General features: G+C 28.4%; 1 pseudogene across 1 annotated transcript; it reads right to left on the bottom strand.

The window, feature by feature from the left end:
• Positions 1-4,672: 4,672 nt before the first annotated feature.
• Positions 4,673-9,620, bottom strand: LOC145968329 (putative fatty acyl-CoA reductase CG5065; annotated as a pseudogene). The gene is made up of 7 exons (XR_014437718.1): positions 9,423-9,620; positions 7,400-7,596; positions 6,941-7,050; positions 6,632-6,830; positions 5,916-6,158; positions 5,503-5,759; positions 4,673-4,829 (listed from the first exon to the last, which is right to left on the bottom strand). The product of XR_014437718.1 is annotated as a putative fatty acyl-CoA reductase CG5065 (transcript).
• Between the last annotated feature and the right edge of the window lie 639 nt (positions 9,621-10,259).

Raw genomic sequence — 10,259 nt, 5'->3', positions numbered from 1 at the left:
AGTCCTATTCAATCAAAAAAATATTTCTTAAATATAATACGTGCCTTCCGAGTTCAGCGCCAGTAGAACGTCTTTTCTCGTATGGCGAATTAATTATGAGACCTTGCAGAAGGAAAATGGGGGATTCCCTCTTTGAAAAACTTGTTCTTCTGAAAGCACATTCCACTTCTAAGAGTATTGCAACCAAAATGTTGTTTTAAAAGAATAACTGAATATAAACAACGTCAGTAAACATTTTTTGTAATCCCATATGTAAATGTTTATATTCAATTTTTGTAATTCAAGTTTATATTAAAAGATATAAGAAAGATATAAGAATAAGTATAAGAAATAATAATAAGAAATATAAATAATAAAAATAAGAATTTAATATAAATAAATATAAAAATGTAAATATTTAAAAAACCATTTTCATTTTAAAAACCATTTTAAAAATGCCTATTTTCCATTTCCTATTTTAAATGAGTGTCTAAAAAGCATTTTGCATTTTGCATTTTCAAATGGAAAGGTTCTAACTATTTTGCATTTTCTATTTCAAATAGGTTTGGACACCCATTTTGCACATCCCTGATAAAAATACATAAAAATTTCTTTTCGGCTTGTCAACAGTTTTGCCTATGTACAAGAGTTACAGCATTATTAACAAGGAAACCTCGCGAACCAAAAATTTTGATTTTAATGAAATTTTATACAATGTAGGGGAGAGAAGTATAAATATAAACGCCAAGCGCAAATTAGTATGCAAAAACAGTACTTGTACAGATCCCTTTTGCATAAAGCAAAATGTCCAAAATAATGATTTTGAGAAACTATAATTATTACGCCCAATCTACTTTTATTTGTCCGTTGAATAGATATTTAATATCATCAATTGCACAATTATCGAAAAAGTTGTTCCTTGAGTATAACTTTTAAAATGTACAATGAATAAAGAAATTTAATTCTCATATATAAAATATCTAAATAAGTATATTATGAAAAATATGTGATAAATACTTACTTTAGGTTACACAGCTCGAAAAATTTTTATTTTGACATACTGTAGATTGTAGAGAATTCATTTCTAAGTAATACACCGTTTGAATTTTACGGCGGTCTTTTTTCGTTCCTGAGATATGCAATTTTGAAATTTCATACTAACTTGCATTATCTTTTCATTTCCTAAATATGTTTATATTTTTACATTTTTAATGTAATACGGGAACGTCTGTGAGGTTATTATTAGCCAAAAATCAAACAAAATTAAAAAGTGCCTAATAAGGACTATCCTTTAACTAAAACATAACATTGCGAGAACTTCGCGCGAGCCATTGATTTCCTTCTGCTATACGATATAATTCGAAAAAAATGTATATATAATTATATATAATTGTATATAAAATTAATTATAAGGTAAAAATGTGAATTACGTTTAAATATGTTTTTTTAATAATTTTTAATTCTTGTATAACCTAAATATTGACTTATTGGCAGTGCTTGTATAATTAATAAAGACAAAATTGGTTATAACTATACAGCAATATAATTTCTCAATATCAAGCGCTTAAAAATTTCCATTTCTTATACATACATCTCTCATACATGATGTGATATTAATGATTAAATCCGATTTAAAAAAATGCAACTCAAATACAATTCAAGCATAAGATGTAATAATTCGTAATAATTTAATGAAGCAAAAGAATTCAGCACAAACAAGTCTAAAGTTTATAATAATTTATACCAGTTAATGATACCTTACATCTATTGATGCTATCATATAATTGGAACAAAAAACACTATTTTACGTAAGTTAATAAAGCAAAAAATTTTAGCACGTTGACTTTAATCTACATTTAATGTTACATAATCAGTTCAAATGTGTAGTACAGAAAACGCAAGTGAAATAAAACATATCAAGCGACGAAGTAGCGCCGTGACCAAGAGGAGGGAAGTATAAATATAAACGCCAAGCACAAATTAACTATGCGATCAAACAGATCCTTTTTGTATAAAGCAAAGTGTCCAAAATCGTCTTACAAAAAAAGACTTGTGTCTGAGATACTGTATATCTGCCAGCAAAAAAAGGATTTGAATATTCAGAATGACACTGCATTTTTAGATGATTCTTATCTTCCTATTATCTGTAAATGCGTCACATTTTCAATAATATCTCCCGCTTCCTTGCCATTTTCCTCCTAATTTTACGTCATTTTTCCTCCTCTCTTTCCCCACTCTCTCCTATGCCTTCTACATTTCCCATTCCATGTTTCAGATTTCCTCGCGACCACACTTCTTCACTCTTTACGCATGGCTTTGTCTCCTATCTTCGCTTCTATTCTTGTATACGCATTTTACTATGATTTCTACACCTGCCTTCAATTATCTCACAGTATTGTTTAAAATTTTATTTCCATTGTGTTCTTTTATAATGATTATTTTTTCTTTATACTGTAAGCGAAATTTTTATGATTTTCATCAGAGGTTAAGAATTATTTTTTTAATTATTGTACAATATGCTTGGCATAAGTTTTTTTTTGTCTTGACTGTGCTTGCTCTTTTTTGCTCAATTTTCTTACAGGCTTCCACCTCGTTATTAATAAATAAATAGCTTTCTCTCCTTGTACATCTGAAGAATTGATTTCGAAAGGACCTTCACGCTTTTTATCTTTCGGACTACGCTAATTTTATCACTTCGACTCTTTTAATTTTTTGGACGGATTTTATAATTTGGGACATTTCATCGTGGGATCAGGACGAGTTACTTTTTTCTCCAATTTCTTTGCGTTTTGTGTCGATAAATTTTTGATAGTGAGGTGAGCGGCGCTTTCTACTAAAGAAAGAAAGAAACATTTTTTCACTGCCATGTATTTCTAATTATTTAATAACTTTTTATATGCGTTTCTGTATCGACTATTCTTCTCATTTTATTGTTAAAATTCATTTTATTCTTTTTCACGTTTAGACAAGAAACTTTCTAGCACTTAATAAATTGTTAATTTTTTTACAGCACTAAATTTTTTCCTTTGGGAAATAAAAGTATATCGAAGTCGACGGAAAAATTTTTGAGTATTTTTTGTAAAGTTTTAAACAAAATAAAGAACATTAAACAACTTTATTTCAATTTATATTGTCTTAAAAAAGCAACTTTATTACCTTATAATTACAAAACCGTTCGAATTCGGACATATGTTTATTAACATTTTTAACTTGTTTTCATGTCCTAAAGCCGCTGTATCAATTTTGGCACTGAATTCAGAGACACCCTGTATACAGGGTGACCCATTTTAACTTAGGCAGCCAAATAACTCGAAAAATAAGCAAGATAGAGAAAAATGTTTTAGACAAAAGTTGTATGGTTTCGAGGGGGCCATAAGATGGTATCATTGGTTTGACCTTGAAGAGTCATTTGAAGGTCACGTGAAGGTCACTTCAATTTTTTTAAATGGAATACCCTATATATTTTTGTACATTCTTGTAGCTTATTTCGAGAGCTTTCCAAAACACTATAATTAAGTACCTTTCCGTTAAGTACTTTTTGAGTTATGATGCTTGAAATAATTTCTTAATTTTACATAAACCGTAAAATATCTTGTAAAATATTCATTTTTCGATTATCTTACCTTAATACTTTTATGTACAAAATAATGAGAGGAATCAATTGGTGTAAAGAAAACACATAGTTGTTTTTAAGAAAAAATATGGAATTGTTAATTGCAAATTACATATTTTTTCTTCGAAACAACTATGTGTTTTCTTTACACCAATTGATTCCTCTCATTATTTTGTACATAAAACTATTAAGGTAAGGTAATCGAAAAATGAATATTTTACAAGATATTTTACGGTTTATGTAAAATTAAGAAATTATTTCAAGCCTCATAACTCAAAAAGTACTTAACGAAAATGTACTTAATTATAGTGTTTTGGAAAGCTCTCGAGATGAGCTACAAGAATGTACAAAAATATATAGGATGTTCCATTTAAAAAAATTGAAGTGACCTTCACGTGACCTTCAAATGACTCTTCAAGGTCAAACCAATGATACCATCTTATGGCCCCCTCGAAACCATACAACTTTTGTCTAAAACATTTTTCTCTATCTTGCTTATTTTTCGAGTTATTTGGCTGCCTAAGTTAAAATGGGTCACCCTGTATATACATATATCTTTCATTCCAGTAAATACATATGTTTCGGATAACATAATAATATATTTATCAAAAGAATAACATGTATATTTCATAAAAACTTATTCTATATATTTATTCAAGTGCCTTAGAAACATTAATGTTACATTTATACTTTTATTGAGGAATTAATAAAAACGTTTAGTAAGATTTACTTCTTTTCTTTTTAGAACTGTCCGCGATGTAAAATTTAATGTCTTTGTCTTTATATTATAGCTAATATTGATAATCGTGAGAAGATTTCTGATAGTAATTCTGATAGTAATTAGTAGATTACTGATAATATATTGAGCTTCGTTTTCACTCTATAATTCATACCCCATTCTGCATAAGTATAAGTATTATAGTTTAAAAAATACAAATATGTAAGACAGAGAGTGATGAGTCGGTCAATGAACAATCAAGAGATTATAGTTTCTCCTGTTCTTATCTTTACGTTCCACAAATTATGTATATAGTGCAATAAACACAAATGCAATACAACGTTTGCTTTACAAATAAACTCTTAAACATGTCCTATGAATCTGCCTATAAACGGTAGCGATTTTATTTTCTCAGTAACGTAATCCAAGAAAAATCTTACTATTTCAACATTGTTACAAATAAAATATAATACACTGTAGTAAAACAAGTATATTGTCGTGATATGAATAACGTACATCCTGAAATAAATGAGCTTCATAGAATAAGATAACATAAAAGTTTTAAATAAAAATACATTTTAAATTTCCAAGAAATTTAAAAAATTAATTTTAAATTAATTCAGAGTTTAATCTTAATATATATTTAGATTTATTATATAATTTAAGTTTAGATTTATTATATAATTTTAATTAATATATTATAAAATTTAATTTATTTAAATTTATAATTTAAAAATCTAAAAAATAATTTTCTCAAATTTTTAGAGAAAAGTGGATTAAATCGTTGTTGCACCAGAAACGGTAATTACATGTAATTTATATAAACATGAAATATAAGCGGAAAATGTATCTGTAACATTGAGGAAAAAAGTACACATTTATATGAGAAATAATTTCAAAGATATTCAGTTTCTTCAGATATTTAGTTTCTTCTTTTCTTCTTTGATATATGATAAAATATTTTTGCTTAAAAATGTAAAAAATGTATTATTAATATACAAAAATTCCGCAAATATTATAATCAAATATATCCACTTCTCTCTTCTGCTTATTGACAAAATCTTATTGTTTGTACATGTTTTGAAGATCTCTATAAAATACTTAGCAGATTTTATTCCTAGCATGGCAATGGTATAGTTTGATTGTACGAAAATTTCGCGAAATTTAATAAATTTATATAAAGAATACTCACATTGTTTGATGCCGACGGGCTTTCGGCAAAGTAGATAGATCTTCTTTCATGCAATATTGCCGCATGCCAAGGACTAAATGCTTAAAGTATTCCATTTCATCGACATTATAAATCATAGTTGGAAATATTTTTTTATCTAATGGTGTTAGATCGTTGCACAAAATAATTATATTTTTATTATAAAATATCCATTGCCGCGTGGTGAAATATTGCAATACGGCCAGACTGTCTAAAATTTTTTCTGGATTCTGACCATACTGTTTGTAAGAATAACGAAAAAAGATAATAGTTAAAGAAATTTATACAGTTACATAATATTGTGTAATTACGTATAAAAAAGCAAGAAATGTCAACAGATAATAATTGATAAAATATATATAATGTCTAAAAGTATTAAAATATATGAAACTTACAATCTCTTTCGTCGAAATATCAGCATCAGAAAGTCGATGAAGTATGCGGGTATAATGTGGAAGAGTAAGACGATAATATTATGCACAAATTTATTGCTATGTATGTCGCCATCTGGATACCAAATTTGTCCCTCGAAAGGATATTTGTGAATAAGTTGTTTACTGCTCTTCCATACCTCGCTCCATGTGACACGCAATGTATCGATTTGCGATGTCATATTGACTACGAGTATACTTTCCGAACTATATATGACAAATCAAACAGAAAAAATTAATATTTTTTATTTATTTATTTAAGTAACAATTGTGTAAATATAAAATAGTTAAAGAATGCAATCGATGAAAGAACATATGAAAAGCTTTTGAACATTGCTCTCTATTGCATAATTTTAAATAATGTAGAAATTGTAGTAAATTGTAATAAATTGTAGTAATTTCATATTTTTAATAAGTCACGACAATAAATTTAAGAAAAGGTTAAAATTTTAAAAAAAGATGAGATATTTTAACAATTTACGAAACTTTAATTTGGAATACTTTAACAATTTAAAATATTATATAATCTTGATAAGAAAAAAAATGTTTTAAGGAGCACTAGTGACAAAAAGACTTGTCTATATTATGAGCATAATATTAGATGATAAATTCCACTTTAATTTAAATTATAATATATTTTACTATTGCAGAAGAAAAGTTTGAGCAAAATCGAAACTTACTTTCTCAGGCCAGTGGCAATTTTATATGCAATTATGATCAAATCATTAATTGCAAGATCAACTGGTATAATTTCGGCATTATAATTGCCGTTGCAATGCATCGATCTGATAACACCCTGACCGCCACCGACAAGTAATCCTATAGCTCCATTTAAATTATCGACCCATCCTGGTAACGGCTCCTTGTAAGAAGGAAACACTGCGACGAGATTCATTAATTTTTATATTCTTTTTTGTCTATACATAGTACTCGCTGAGATATTATATTTTATAATCTTTTTATAATTAATATGATATATCGATAATTACCGATTGATGGTCTAGCAATGCAACAAGGTAGTGCGGGAAATTCATTAGCTACCAACTTTTCGGTTAGATGTTTTGAATATGTATAAGTATTTGGATGCGGGTATAGTAATCTAAAAAAATTGCAAAGATAAACACGCAAAATCTCATATATTTTCATTTACACAGTTAAGAGAGAGAAATAACTTAATTTAATTAAACATTATAAACATTAGTTATAAACATTATACTTACACTAATATTGTTTATTAATATTCTTTCATGAATGTAGTTTGTTTATTTCATTAATTTATATAATAATTTTTAAATATTCAAATATTTAAAATTTTTATATATTTTAAATAGTTAAAAAAAATTATAATTTAAAAAATACATTATTAGTGACTAAATAAAATATATACTTGCGCGTGATACGCTTATGCTGAATGTTATTAATTATTAAAATCATTGATTTTTAATTACTCTGGCGTAATAAGATCGATAGTATCTTCATCTAAGCATTGAACGAGTCTCATGATATCCTCAGGGTCATTAGAGGAGTCATATATACGCTCGCCTACTTCCTTTTGACCAACGTGACAGAAGGCTGTGCTTAGATGTATAAAAGCTTGCAGATGCTTCATTTCTTTTCCCAAGTTTAGTACCCTTTTGGTACCTCTCTTGAAAATTAAGTCAAAATCTCATGTCTTATAAATCATTAAGAATATTATAATATGCAAAATTAAGTCTAAAAGATATATTATGTCTCATTATTTATAACGGATCTCGCGCAAATCTTATGGAAAAGTGATTTCAGTGAAATTGTGTAAAAGTTGTCTTAGTTTATGACTTCCTGATCAAAAATCCCAATGTGCACGTATTTTAGAAATGGACAGATTTTTTGTTACAGATGTTCAAAACGGACAATTAGATTCACGTACGCTGAAGATGTCATGATATTATGTATGTGTGCATATGTATATACAGGGTATCTCGTTTTAATTGTGCACCCGATTAACATCGCAGAAAGTGGTAGGATGAAAAAATGTTTCAGATAAAAGTTGTAAAGCTCGGAAAGGGATATCTGATAGTGACATTGGTTTAACATTGAGTGAATGTGCTAAGGTCATATGGATTTCAACTTTGTTTTTTTAAGTGGAACTCACATTTTTTATCGTACATTTTTATAATTCATCTCAAGAGCTTTCCAAAGCACTACAATAAAGAATTTTTTTGTTAAGTACTTTTCGAGTCATGAGGCTTGAAATCATTTCTTAATTTTACACACCCATAAAATATTTCATAAAATATTCAATTTTCGATGATGTTATTTCAATATTTTTATGTGTGAAATAATAGGAGGAATTTATTGGTATAAAGAAAACACATAGTTGTTTAAGAAAAGATATGTAACCATTAATTGCAAATTATATATTTTTCTTAAAAACAACTATGTGTTTCCATTGTACTAATTAATTCCTCTCATTATTTCACGCATAAAAATATTGAGATAATATAATCGAAAAATAAATATTTTACGAGATATTTTATGGTTTATATAAAATTAAGAAATTATTTCAAGCCTTATAACTCGAAAAGTACTTAACAAAAAAGTACTTCATACTATGCTTTATGTACACACACACACACACACCCACCCACACACCCACACCCACACACACCCACACACACCCACCCACACCCACCCACCCACACACACACACACACACACACACACACACACACACACACACACACACACACACACACACACACACACACACACACACACACGGAGAGAGAGAGAGAGAGAGAGAGAGAGAGAGAGAGAGAGAGAGAGAGAGAGAGAGAGAGAGAGAGAGAGAGAGAGAGAGAGAGAGAGAGAGAGAGAGAGAGAGAGAGAGAGAGAGAGAGAGAGAGAGAGAGAGAGAGAGAGAGAGAGAGAGAGAGAGAGAGAGAGAGAGAGAGAGAGAGAGAGAGAGAGAGAGAGAGAGAGAGAGAGAGAGAGAGAGAGAGAGAGACTCATGCATACACGCGAATATATCAATATATTTCTATATGTAATGTCGAATACATCTTCAGCGAATCTGTCCGTTTTGAACGTCTGTAACGAAAAATCATTTTTAAAGATCGCTGCTCATTGGGACTTTTGATCACGTAGTCATAAATTAAAACATATCCAACTTTTACACAATTTCACTGAAACCACTGTCTCATAAGATTTGTGCGGAGTCCTTTGATTTTTATGTTGCTTTAATATAAGGTTTTCTAAAAATAAATATCTATCTATATTTTTATATAAAAATCTATCGTGTGAGTTTAAAAACAGTTTAAAAAGTTTAAAAACAATTACACTGTAATCAAGAACTTCGCATCCAATGTAAATAATTAACAACACGTTATAGAAAATATAAATTTAATTGTTCAAATTGACTAGATTGGTAATTAACTTAAATTGACTTAAATTGATTAGATTTAAATTTCTTTATGAAAGCTAATATCTTACCATGTTCATTTCGACGGCATCTTTCAATTTCGCATTCATTCGAAGACTCGCGGCGCAATGAAATATTATGTTTACCTCACTTATAAGATGCTCACGTTCTTTAACAGTAAGACCCAAGTTATCTGAACATATGTCACCATTAAACGGTATCACTTTCTTCAAAACTTGAAGCTTTTCAGTTCGTATTCTTTGAAACATCTATATAAAAATATCAGTTCTATTTGCTAATCTCGTGCATATATTACCATTCATTGTTTAAAAACATTTTAGTTTGAACAACCTTAATTAATTAAATCTATTTATATTTAAAATTTAATAATAAATTTTCGTAATATTTTCATTTGTATCTTTGATTCACATCATATGTTAAATAATAGGATAACAACGTTAATTTTTTGAAATCTTATAACATTTTGAAGTACTATTAAATTAATTTAACAAATTATATAAAACATTATAATTTATATGTATATAATAAACTATGATAAAAATTTCCAAACGAGAAAGAGAGAGAGGGAGAGAGAGAGAAACACCTTCAAATGACTCTCCAAGGTCAAATAATTGTCACCATCTTATGTCCCCCTTGAAATCATATAACTTTTGTCTGAAACTTTTTTTCTACAATCAAAATTAAAAAAGTTATTCGGGGTGATCGATTAAAATGGGACACTCTATATACATATATACATATATACAGGGTGTCCCATATGATATGATATGATATGATACGGTTCGAAGAAACATTTGTGAAACGTTTTTGAAACGAATATGTGCTACATGGGGAAAATCTCTGCGCAAATAAGAATCATGCTAAAAGAAAATTGACGATAGATCGAT

Source organism: Camponotus vicinus, unplaced genomic scaffold (assembly GCF_025532165.1).
Source record: "Camponotus vicinus isolate PSW18456_S1 unplaced genomic scaffold, iyCamVici1.0 SCAF_3, whole genome shotgun sequence".
NCBI classification, from domain to species: domain Eukaryota; kingdom Metazoa; phylum Arthropoda; class Insecta; order Hymenoptera; family Formicidae; genus Camponotus; species Camponotus vicinus.
Note: the sequence above shows the minus strand (reverse complement) of the source record. Positions and strands in the feature narration are given on the sequence as shown.